The sequence below is a fragment of the Tachyglossus aculeatus genome, chromosome 11, assembly GCF_015852505.1.
Source record: "Tachyglossus aculeatus isolate mTacAcu1 chromosome 11, mTacAcu1.pri, whole genome shotgun sequence".
Lineage (NCBI taxonomy): Eukaryota > Metazoa > Chordata > Mammalia > Monotremata > Tachyglossidae > Tachyglossus > Tachyglossus aculeatus.
Window position 1 is genome coordinate 62,598,887 of NC_052076.1, and position 13,536 is coordinate 62,612,422.

The following is a 13,536-nucleotide window of genomic DNA, read 5'->3' on the forward strand; positions in this document are numbered from 1 at the left end:
TAACAATAATAATAATGATAATTATTATTATGGTACTTGTTAAGTGCTTACTATGTGCCAGTCACTGTTCTAAGCTCCATGGTAGATACACGTTAATCTGGTTGGACACAATCTCTGTCCCACATAGGGCTCACACTCTTAATCCCCATTTTACAGATGAGGTAACTGAGGCCCAGAGAAGTTAAGTGATTTACCCAAGATCACACAGCAGATATGTGGTTGAACTGGGGTTAGAACCCAGGTCCTTCTGACTCTATCTGCTAAGCAATATTGCTTCTCTAGAGTGTGAGCTCATTGTGGGGAGGGACTATATCTACCATGTTGCATTGTGCTTTCCAAAGCACTTAGTACAGCACTCTATACATAATAAGCACTCAATAAATACCACTGATGATAATCTGTACAGTGGGGACAATGATAATGACCTCTCCTGAACTCTCAAGACTGTTGTGAACATTAAATAGTAGAATGGACGTGAAAGCACTATGTATGCATTCACTTCTAACATCCTTAATTTTACCCTCTAATATTTTTTGTGAACCTACTGGCCATCCCTCTAGACTGTGAGCTCATTGTGAGCAGGGATTATCACTCTTTACTGCTGTATGGTACTTTCCCAAACACTTAATACAGTGCTCTGCACACAGTAAGTGCCTAATAAATACGACTGACTGAATGAATCCCATTGTTTCCCCTGAACATATCATAGCTAATAGTAACTGTGGTATTTGTTAAGCACTTACTATGCGCCAAACATTGTAGCAAACTCTGGGATAGATTCCAGATAACTATGTTGGACACAGTCCCTCTCCCACACGGGGCTCAGAGTCTAAGTAATAGGGAGAATAGGTATTGAATCCTCATTTTACAGATAAGAGAACTGAGGCACAGAGAAGGTAAGTGACTTATCCAAGGTCACATAGCAGACAAGTGGTGGAGCCAGGATTAGAACCTAGGTCCTCTTACTCCCAGGCCTGTGTTCTTTCCACTAGGACCTGCTGCTTCACAACTACCAACTTCACAATGTCACAACTACTACAGTACACTGGAACTAAGTCCTGTCAGCCTTGTCCCAGGGCCCTATTACTCAATCCAGGCCATTGTCTCCTTGGGATTGAGGATCAGGGCTATGCTTAGAGTCACTGATACTTCCTCCAGCTGAATAATTCAAACTGGTTGTTTCATCGTTATTACATTTCCCTAAAGACCTAAAATTAGCATGGCTTAGTTCCTGCCAGCCTCTTTACAGTCAGGGGCATAACGCAGGAATGATTCAAATCAATCAATCAGTGGTATTTGTTGAGAATTTACTACCTGCAGAGGACTGTACTAAGCACTTGGGAGAGTACAATACAACAGAGTTGGTAGACATGTTCCCTGCTCACAATGAGCAAACAGTCTAGAGGGGGAGACAAACATTAATATAAATATTTTTAATATATAGAGTTAGGTGCATAAGACATTTTGGGTGGAGCAAATATCAAATGACCAAAGGTCACAGATCTACGTTTATAGATGACACAAGGGAGAGGGAGCAAGGGAAAATAGAGCGTAGTCAGAGAAGGCCACTTGGAGAGGATAAGAACTTAAAAATGCTTTGAAGGTAATCAGAGTGATGATTATAATAATAATGATAATATTTGTTAAGCACTTACTATGTTCCACGCGCTGTATTAAGTGCTGGGGTGAATATATGCAAATAAGGTGGGACACAGCCCCTGTCCCTCTTGGGGCTCACAGTTTCAATCCCCATTTTACAGATTAGGTAACTGAGGCATAGAAAAGTGAAATGACTTGCTCAAGGGCACACAACAGACATGGGGTGGAGCCTGGGAATAAGTGGCAAAGCTGTGAATAATCAGATCTGGCATATATGTTGAGCGAGGAGTTCCAAAACAGGGGGAGAATTGTGCAAAAGACATCGGAGGCGAGACAGATGGGATCAGGGAACGGTGAGCAAACTGGCGCTAAAGAAGGAAAGTTTGCAGTCAGGTGAGGAAGGATGGGGCGAGCTAATTTAATGCTTTAAAACTGATTGTAAAGAGTTTCTGTTTGACATGGAGATAAATGAGGGGCCTCTGTAGGCTTTTAAGGAATGAGGAGGCAAGGACTGAATAATAATAATAATAATAATGATGGTATTTGTTAAGCACTTACTATGTGCAAATCACTGTTCTTGACCTGGAATTTGTTTTAATAGTAATAATGATGGCATTTATTAAGCGCTTACTACGTGCAAAGCACTTTTCTAAGTGCTAGGGAGATTACAAGGAGAACAGGTTGTCCCATGGGGGGCTCACAGTCTTAATTCCCATTTTACAGATGAGGGAACTGAGGCACAGAGAAGTTAAGTGACTTGCCCAAAGTCACACAGCTGACAATTGGCAGAGCTGGGATTTGAACCCATGACCCCTGACTCCAAAGCCCATGCTCTCTCCACTAAGCCATGCTGTTTCTCTAGAAAAAATGGTCCATGCAACAGAGTGAAGGATGGGCTGGAGTGGGGAGAGACAGGAGGCAGGGAGGTCAGCGAGGAGGCAGACTGTTATTATTAACTGTATTTATTGAGTGCTTACTGTGTGCAAAGCAGAGTCAAGGTGGGATAGGATAAGTACTTGGATTAATGTGGCAGAAGTTTGTATGGAGAGGAAAGGGTGGATTTTAGCAATGTTATGGAGGTTGAACTAACATAATTTGGTGACAGACTATGTGGGTGGAATGAGAGGGATGAGTTGAAGACAACACCGAGGTTATGGACTTTTGAGATAGAGGAGGATGGTGGCATTGTAACTGGTATTGAAACTGAGAAGCAGTGTGGCTCAATGAAAAGAGCAAGGGCTTTGGAGTCAGAAGTCATGGGTTCAAATCCCAGCTCTGCCAATTGTCAGCAGTGTGACTTTGGGCAAGTCAGTTAACTTCACTGGGCCTCAGTTACCTCATCTGCAAAATGGGGATTAAGACTGTGAGCCCTCCGTGGGACAACCTGATCACCTTGCAACCTCCCCAGTGCTTAGAACAGTGCTTTGCACATAGTAAGCATAAGCACTTAATAAATGCCATCATTATTATTATTGTATACAATTACGGATTATGGAAAAGACAGCAGGAGGACAGGGCTTAGGTGGGAAGATAAGAGTTCACTTTTAGAAATGTTTAGTTTGAGACATTAGCAGGACATCCAGATAGAGGCGTCTAAAGGCAGGAGGAAATGCAAAAGGTCAGGGCTGGAGATGTAAATATGGGAATTATCCACATAGTCGAAGCCATGGAAGCAAATGACTTCTCCAAGGGAGTGGGTATAGATGGAGAATAGGAAATGCGAAAGGTCAGGGCTGGAGATGTAAATATGGGAATTATCCACATAGTCGAAGCCATGGAAGCAAATGACTCCTCCAAGGGCATGGATATAGATGGAGAATAGAAGGGGACCTAGGACTGATCCAGTTTCAGAGGGCGGGAGGCAGAAGAGGAGCCAGCAAAAGAAATTGAGAAGGAGTGATCAGAGAAATAGGAGAAGAACTAAGAGAGGACAGCGTCAGTGAAGCCAAGGTTGGATCAAGTTTGAAGTTTCAAATAAACCATGAACCACAGAATCATTGACCTGGAAGTTCTTCTAGAATCATGTAGTCTACCTCCTCGCTTTCAGGCAGAATTACACCCAACTCACCCTCAATCAATCAATAGATCAATGGTATTTACTCAGCACTTATTCTATGCAGAGCACTCTGCAGAGCATTTGGGAGAGAACAATACAATATAGTAGGTAGACATGATCTCTGCCCACAAGGAGCTTACAGTCTAGATGGGGAAACCAGAGGAATGACTAGAGCGGTGTCTCTCCTATACCTAATCATTAGGAGAAAAGAAACCTTCACAGTCTCCCTAGTAACCTGCATCACAGCTCATTAGACCCTGATTTTAGGAGATCGTAAAGTTAAGCTCAAATATGAACTCTGTCATATAACAATGAATAGATCTCTGCATCCTGGTACTAGAACAATTTCTCGATGAAGTAATTGTAGCAATAGCATAAAACGTTTTCAATGTGCAGAGCACTGAAGTACTGGGAAAAAATCCACAATTGGGAATTAGTCTCTGTCGTTCATTCGTTCATTCAGTTGTATTTATTGAGCACTTAATGTGTGCAAAGTACTGTATTAAATGCTTGGGAGAACAAACACAATACAACAATAAACAGATACATTCCCTACCCATAGCGAGCTTAGAGTCTACAGTGGGGGACACGGACATTAATATAAATAAAGTACAGATATGTGCATAAGTGCTGGGAGAGGGGAAGAAAAAGGGGAGCAAGTCAGGGTGATGCAGAAGGGAGTGGAAGAAAAGGAAAGGGGGAGCTTAGTCAGGGAAGGCCTCTTGGAGGAGATATGCCTTCAATAAGGCTTTGAGTGGGGGAGAGTAATTGTCTGACAGATTTAAGGTGGGAGGGTGTTCCAGGCCAAAGGCAGGACATGGGTGAGGGGTTGGCAGCCAGAAAGACAAGATCAAGGCACAATAAGAAGATTAGCTTTAGAAGAGGGAAGGGCGCGGGCTGGGTTGTAGAAGGAGAGTAGCGAGGCGAAGCAGGAGGGCTCAAGGTGATCGAGTGTTTTAAAGTCAATGGTGAGGAGTTTTTGCTTGATGCGGACATGAATGGGCAACCACTGCAGTTTTTGAGGAGTGGGGTGATGTTTCCTGAACGTTTCTGTAGAAAAATGATCAGGGCAGCAGAGTGAAGTATGGACTGGAGTGGGGAGAGGCCAGAGGCTAGAGGGTCGACAGGAAGGCTGATGGAGTAATCCAGGTCATCTAGGATGAGTGCCTGTATTAACATGGTAGTCCATCCGGGGACTCACAATTTTAAAGCACCAGGTTTCCAGATCTCTGGATGTGTTCAATAAAAAGTTACATCCACCTAGGAAAACACTCCTGAAAATGAATTTGCTACATATTCTGACCTCCTTGGAGGGGCCAAAAAGGATCATGATAATTACTATTGACCAAATAATTAGATGTATTTTTTCACTATTGAGTCAAGTTCCAGGACAAAGTCGCATGACTCTCAGCATACTATTGGGTAACCCATCTAGCGAGGACTATGACAAGCAGAGGGGAAATTTATTTACCAATTAAAAAATAAAAATAATAAAAAAGAAGGTGCGCTGGTCTCACCATCAAAAAATGAACAACTGTGAGGTGAGCATGATGTCATGAAAAGTCATGTTTTTGCACTCCCTATAATGGGGATATATCAAATGTTTTCTATCATACTGCACATTCCATCTTTAAGGAGATGCAGAGAAGCAGCATGGCTTAGTGGAAAGAGCACAGGTTTGGGAGTCAGAGGCCATGGGTTCTAATCCTGGCTCCACCACATCAGCTGTATGACTTTGGGCAAGTCACTTAACGTCTCTGTGCCTCAGTTACCTCATCTGTAAAATGGTTCACAGTCGTGAACCCCACATGGGACAACTTTACTACCTTGTATCTACCCTAGTGCTTAGAACAGTGCATGGCACATAGTAAGTGCTTAACAAATACCATCATCATTATTATTATTGGCAAGCTGGATAGTGACTTATCTATTATAGAGAAGCAGCGTGGCTCAGTGGAAAGAGCCCGAGCTTTGGAGTCAGAGGTCATGGGTTAGAATCCTGGCTCTGCCACATGTCTGCTGTGTGACCTTGGGCAAGTCACATAACTTCTCTGAGCCTCAGTGACCTCATCTGTAAAATGAGAATTAAGACTGTGAGCCCCATGTGGGACAACCTGATCACTTTGTATCCCCCCAAGCGCTTAAAACAGTGCTTTGCACATGGTAAGCACTTAACAAATGCCAACATTATTATTATTATGATGATCTTTTGTTCACCTGTCTTCCCTCCAACATCCTCAGTTATTTCTATTCTGCCAGTGAAGAATAAAAGCCTCATTCTCTCTGCAGTAGGACAACTAAGTTCAGATGTGATGCTATCATTAAATTTAGGCATACTGAACCTGAAAAGCAATCATATTCCTCACCTGTATGAACCACTAAAGCTACAAATTGTAGTGTATAGGCTTCTCAAAAGCTACTTTATTCTTGAAACCTCCCCAGAGTGGCTGATATTGCTGTCTCACCAAGAGCAGCAGTTTGTTCAAACACAGGACAACCCTAATGTCCACCCAGCGGAAATACAATTATGAGTACTGTGGCTTTCATTTTCATTGTTCTTTCCCAAATGTTCTTTGCCCACTTTAGAATCTCAAAAACTAGAAAATACTAGAGAAACAGCATGGCCTAGTGGATAGACGATGGTTCTAGGTGTCAGAAGGACCTGGGTTCTAATTCTGACTCCACCACTTGTCTGCTGTGTGACCCTGGGCAAGTCATTTAACTTCTCTATGCCTCAGTTTCCTCATCTATAAAATGAAGATTAAGTCTATGAGCCCCAAATGTGACAGGCATTTTATCCAACCTGATTTGCTTATATCTACTGCAGTGTGTAGTACATTGTCTGGCACACAGTGAACACTTAACAAATACCATGAAAAACAAAAAAACACTGATATTGAGATACTGTCTGACTCTACAGGTAGATAGACATTTTCTCCATCAACTCACTCATCTTAATTTTGTCTGGTTAAAATACATCTTCAGTGGTTGGCAATGCCATAACCTTGATTTACACCGGAGTAAGGGTGCTGGTTTTGGATTCCGCCTCTTCTCAGTGTGTTTTCCTCCCGTCTCTCACCACTAACCCCTCTGCCCAAGGCAGCTGCCATCCCATACCCTTCCCAGAGTTGCTACAGAGACAAGCGGGTAGGAAAAAATATGGAAGAAAAGAGTCTTCAGGCATCTGGTGGCTAATTAGGCAGTTTTATGTGGGACAGTCCCGGCGGTGGGAGGGTGGGGCATGTGTGTGTGTGTGTGTGTGTGTGTGTGTGTGTGTGTGTGTGTGTGTGTGTGTGTGTGTGTCTGTGAGATCCTTCTTGCTAGTCCAGTGAAAAAAACAACTTTCAAGATTGATCAAGGTGCTATGGAATATCATCAGCACTATGCTACTATCATTGTGCCCTTACTATTATTATTATTATTATTATTACTACTAATTATCATTATTATTAATTGTAACAGTAGTATTTGTTAAGCACTTCCTATGTCTCAAGCACTGTTCTAACCGTGGGGGTAGATACAAGCTAATCAAGTTGGACCCAGTCCCTGTCCGACATGGGGCTCATAGTCTCAATCCCCATTTTCCAGATGAAGCAACTGAGGCCCAGGGAAGTTAAGTAACTTGCCCAAGGTCACACAGCAGGCAGGTGGCGGAGCTGGGATTAGAACCCAGGTCCTTCTGACTCCCAGGCCCGTGGTCTTTCCACTAAGCCATGCTGCTTCTGCTGGGTGGATCCTGCACATAAAAATAGATTGTGTGCCTTCCACACTGTGCTGCGCTACTGCCTAGCCCAGTGACTTGCTTTTTCCACTCCTGGTTCCAGAAGGAACACAGCAGGCAGGCAAGTGAGAGTGTGAACAGCAAACTCTGTTGCAGCCGTCTTTCTCGATGGGAGATTGCATCGTCATCATTATATTTGGAAGTCTTGGAAAAGGGTTATCCGGTCTTCCGAAGTGTCTTCAGTGGCCACCCTCCCTCCGGGCATGGCACCGGTGCCCAATCCCACCCAACCTTTGACCCCAGTGACAACAACGTGGTCCCCAGGAGTTCTTCTGCAGCCCAGAAGAGCAACCAGGACTCACCACCCGCAACCCTCCACCCCAACTCTACTTCCATACTCAGCATGTTGGGGTTGGAGGGATGGAAACCCAGAACAAGGAAAATGTTTGCTCCCGTAGTAGAGATTGGAAATGGGCAGAGACAGATGAAGGGCTACTTTCTGTCAACAGCAAGCTTCCTGTGGGCAGGTATCATGTCTACCAAATCTACCTTAGTACATTGCTCTGCAAACAGTAAGTGCTCTATAAATACCATTGATTGTCTGACTGATTCAGCCCTTTTCTGCTACCTTTTCCACCACTGTACCCGGGATGACCTCTACTTATGGTACAGGCTCATGATCTGATTTTTTTCATAAGAGGGCAGGTGGCTAGGCTCACATGTTGAAGCAACAAGAAGCCTGCCTCAATTGGCGAGCCCGAGGGAGCTCCTCTTTTCCCTCTGATGAGTTGCTTCTTCAAGGACCTGATCTGAAAGGGAGAAACTTTGGTTTCTTTTTCCCATCTGCAGGTATCCTCCCTTTAAGCCAGAACTGGAGAAACGTCAGTCTCCTCTCTCTGTGTATGTACTTTTCCCCTTTGGAGAGCTGCCAAGCAGAAGGATTGCCACCATTCTGCTGCAGGCTGCTCTGCCCGGCTCACCCAGCTTCTTCCCAGCATGCCCTGACTCACTTACCAGCTGAACAGGCAAATGCCCAAACAACCAGTCTACCAGTCTCACTCTATCCCCTGAAATAGCCATGCTGGTTTGGATTCAAGTGAAAGACATAAGAGAGAAGGAGAGCTGAACAGTTGCTGTGTGGTAAGCTAACATAGGTGATTTCAAGAAAATTGGGCAGAAGAAATACTGAAAAATACAGAGCAAAGAATAACTTCAAGCCCTGAAGGGTGGCTGAGGAATGCTGGGAAACAGCGGAAGCAGACTGGCCAATCTGGCATATAACTGGTAACATTTGGGTCTTTTCAGCCTCCCCGCCACATGGAAACACCATTAGCCACTGCAACGGGCTCACAAAGGACGTTTCATTTCATGTGTATTTGAAATGAAAATGCTACAAGGTTCTGTGGCTAAAAACTGAAACATGTAGCAAGAGCCAATTTTTCTCTGCCAACAATGTGGAAGGGCTTGTCCATTTCTCATTAGCCACACTTCCACACTGTTCTAAGTACCTCACCACCAACAGCATCGTTTTGGAACCCAATGAACAGTGCACACTTTCTCTTTTCCTCTCTCTTTGTCCTCGACTCAATCCTTTCCTCTCTCTCACTCCCTCCATTCCTCTTTCTTCTTCCTTCCTTCTATTCCTCATTCTACCCCCCTCCTCTTTCTCTCTACCACACACACACTCAAACACACACCATCAATCCAGCAATCGTATTTAAGCACTCACTGTACTAACCATTTGGGAGAGTACGATACAACAGAGTTGGTATACATTCATTCACTCAGTCATATTTATTGAGCACTTACTGTGTGCAGAGCACTGTACTAAGCACTTGGGAGTGTACAATACAACAGTAAACAGACACCTTCCCTGCTTAAAATGAGCTTATAGCCTAGAGGGACACATTCCCTGCCCAACAGGAGCTTACAATCTAGACAGGTATACAGATATTAATATAAATTATGGCTATGCACATAAGTCCTGTGAGGTTGAGGGTGGGGTGAATATCAAATGCTTAAAGAATACAGACACAAGTGTATAGGCGATGCAGAAGGGAGAAAGAGTAGGGGAAAAAAGAGCTTTGTAGGTAAGCACTTAGTACAGTGCTATGCACGTAGTAAGCACTCAATATCACTGAATGAACAGAAAGGACTCTTGGAGAAGGAATGATTTTAATATGACTTTGAAGAAGGAAAGAATGGTGGTCTATCATAGTTAATGGGAGAGAGGTCCAGGCCAGAGGAAGGATATGGGCAAGGAGTCAGTGGCAAGATAGATAGGATCAAGATTCAGTGAGTAAGGTGGTGTTAGAGGAATGAAGTGTGCAGACTGGATTGTAGTAGGAAATCAGCTCGATACAGTAGTAGGGGGACAAGCTAATTGGATGCTTTAAAAAGCCAGTGGTGTTGCACACAAACACACACACCTGCAATAAGCTGGCATCTAGACTGTGAGCTCATTAAGGGCAGGGACTATGTCTGTTTGTTGTTGTACTCTCCCAAGTGCTTAGTCCAGTGCTTGGCACACAGTAAGCGCTAAATAAATACAACTGAATGAATGAGTGACTGAAGTTAGAGAATGGAGATCTATAGTCCATTGTTCTGGGTAGAAAGCAGCAAATTGTATTCATATTGCTCCTGTAAATAACAAGAAATTTAAAACTGACCAAAGGTACACCCCCAGAATGTTATGCATCTACCCCCACCCCTCCAAGTTCCCCACCACCCAAGGACAACAGAAAACAGGATATGCCTCTCCTGGACATCAAATTTCCAATTTCCTGGATCCCTAACTACATTCCTATTCTTTTCACATGCTTACAAATGTGTGTGTTTGTGTATTTCAACATATAACTGTCCTTCAATTGTTTAGGCACTTACTCTGGGCAAGAACTTTGTGCTAAGTTCAACAATCAATCAATCCATCAGTTTTATTTGTTGAGCACTTACTGTGTGCAGACCCTTGTACTAAGCACAACATCAATAAAACACATATTCCCAGCCCTCAAGCTTGCAGTCTAATTGGTAAAACCAAAAAAAAAAAAAAGAAAAAAGAAAAAAATGACTTACAGGTACTGAAAGAACAAGTCTAAACATTTAGCAAGACAAATACATCAGGTGAAACAGTTGAAAAAATAAATGAATGAACAGCTAAATATGTCAATTTAATATCCACAAATGAAAGTAAATACATTTTTGTATATTGAGGATATGATTAAAGCATATAAGTGTCAAGTCCTCTCTGATGTGTCTGGAATAAAGGCTTAATGGAGTGGGGGAATCCAAGGAGATCTTTAAATCAATCAAAGATATGTCCCTCTAGACTGTAAGCTCATTATGGGCAGAGAATGTGTCTGTGTATTGTTGTACTTTCCAAAGCACTTAGTATAGTGCTATGCCCACAGTTAAGTGCTCAATAAAAATGCTTGAATGAATGATGAATCAATGAATTAATTGAGCGCTTACAATGTGTAGAGCACTGCATTAAATGCTTGGGAGAGTACAATACAACAGAAACTAGCAGACATGTTCCCTGCTCACAGCAAACTTACAGTCTGAAAATTAGAGACAGCTGTAGTCTAGAAGATTTGGGGTAGAAGGGAATTCCAGGCTGGGGATCTGCATGAGCAAGGAGTCAGAGGTGGGAGAATTGAAAATTAGGTTCCTTTAGAAGGGGAACTAGGGGAAAGCAAAGAAAGTGAGCTGGAGAGTAGTAGGTGAGGAGTTGGTGGAGAGCCTTAGTAAAGAAGTCTCCCAAAGGGAAACCTCAGTTTTGAGACTCCAAGACCAAGAATCTGCACAGAGGAAATTATTATAGTGTTAGCCAATCAATTAATGGTTTTTATTAATAATAATGATCATTATTGTTTTATTTATTAAGTCCTTCTATAAGCACTGGGGTAGATACAAGATAATCAGGTTGGGCACAGTCCCTGTCCCTCATAGGGCTCACAGTCTTAATCCTCATTTTACAGATGAGGGAACTGAGGCACAGAGAAGTGAAGTGACTTGCCCAAGGTCATGTAGTGGAAGAGCCAAAATTAGAACCCTGTTCCTTCTGACTCCCAGGCCAGTGTTCTATCTTCTAGGCCTTGTTGTTTCTAAAAGCAGTAGTCCTACTTATAATAGTAATAATAATAATATGGTATTTGTTAAGTACTTTCTGTGTGACAGGCACTGTACTAAGCTCTAAGGTGGATACAAGCAAATTGGGTTGGACGCAGCCCCTGTTCCACGTGGGGCTCACAGTCTCTCTCCCCATTTTCCAGGAGTGGTAACTGAGGCACAGAGGAGTTAAATGACTTGCCCAAGGTCACACGGCAGACAAGTGGCGGAGACGAAATTAGAACCCATGCTCTATCCACAACGCCAAAGCAGTAGCCTTGTTTAATTGATTTTAGTAGTCTGGATTAATCAATCTCCGCTAATACAAAGAAGGGAGTTTGAACCATCATTTCAGCCCCCAGAGGTAGAAGACTTCATCTTGAGATTTGATTTCTTTCTAAAAGTACATTGAAGGTGAACAAAAAAAGCCATCCCATTCCTGCACGGAAATTGCCATCTACTGGAGAAAAACATGAATGTTTCTTCTTCTTTCTGTTTCTTCTTTGCCACCTGGAGATCCATCTGTCTCCTGAGAGTGAGTCCGCATTTCAGACTGCTAGGGTAATACCTGAGAATGATTTTGTGAGAGCCCAGAAGCAGTGCGGTGATTTGAGCCATATGTTCACCTTGCCAAGCAATGATCCTTCATTTTCAGGATTAGAGACCCTGGACAAAGAGCGATGGGAGGTAAAGCAGAAATGACATGAATAAAAGAGAGTAGAGATTGAGACAGAGTGGGAGTGTGGATAGAGAAAGGGTGAGAGTGTGTAAGTGTACAGATATAAGAGAAGCAGTGTGGCTCAGTGGAAAGAGCCCAGGCTTTGGAGTCAGAGGTCATGGGTTCAAATCTCACCAGCGATTTTTCAGCTGTGTGACTTTGGGCAAGTCACTTAACTTCTCTGGGCCTCAGTTACTTCACTTGTAAAATGTGGATTAAGACTGTGAGCCCCCACCCCCCACACCCCCGGGACAACCCGATCACCTTGTAACCTCCCCAGTGCTTAGAACAGTGCTTTGCGCTTAATAAATGCTATTATTATTATCATTATATAGAGAGGGAGAGAGAGGAAAAGATTAGGAAAGAGAAAGAGGGAGCGTGGGGAAAGAGGGAGAAATAGAGAAAGAGAAATCGAGAAGGAGTAACACAAGAAGGGAAAAGGAGAGATAGGAAGAGGGAGTAGAAAAGGGCAGAATGCGGCTAAAGTGAAACAAGAAGAATGAGTGGGAAAGGGGGGAAACAGAGAGGGAGAGGAGAAAAAGGAAGAGTGAGAGGGAAAGAGAAGGGAAAACAGAGGGAGAAACAGGAAGAACGGGAGGGAAAGAGGAGAAAGGAGAGATAAATAGGTTTGGCTCTGTAAAATGGCTCATATCCCTTCTCTCCAAGCTATGGCACAAGTAGAACAGAACTCAAAATCAAAGTTGTGGGTGTAGTGTATACACTGTTGGCCTGCCCACTTGTTCACTTGGAAAATATGCTCCCTCTACTAGTTGGTTAAGAATAACCAGTGTGGATAAAGTAATAAATGAGTTTAGACTTTCACTAGAATAGCACAATTAATGACTGTGAAGCAGCAACCAACAGAAACACACAAAGGGAGTGAATTACATTTCTGCCCCCGTGAATCTCCCTTCAACATTTCCTTCAACCCGTCAGTGTCTGTGGTTCGTACCTCAAGGCTGTGAGAGCAGGAATGAAAGAACAAGCACGCTACTGGCTGTAACTATCCCACAACTACACATTGCCAGTCACAAGATAATGAGTCAAGGTGAGGGTTATAAACCTGATACCCAACCCTGGGGTTACAAGGCATTGGCAGAGATTTGTAGGAATTCAATCATTCGGTGGTCTTTGTTTTTGTTTTTAATAGTGTTTGTTGAAGCTCTTTCTCTGGGCCAGGCACTGTTCTAAGCACTGAGATAGATCTAATGTCATCAGGCTAGCTACAGCCCAGGTCCCATATGGGGTTCAAAGTCTTATTCCCATTTTATAGATGAGGTAACTGAGGCAGCAAGTACAGTGACTTGTTCAAGTCATACAGCAGACAAATGGTGG

General features: G+C 43.2%; 1 protein-coding gene across 1 annotated transcript in view; it reads right to left on the bottom strand.

Annotated features, from left to right (window-relative positions):
• The window catches only part of LOC119934280 (early growth response protein 3-like), a 95,282-nt gene that overhangs the window by 61,731 nt on the left and 20,015 nt on the right, over window positions 1-13,536 (bottom strand). The gene's annotated exons all lie outside the window — the stretch shown is intronic.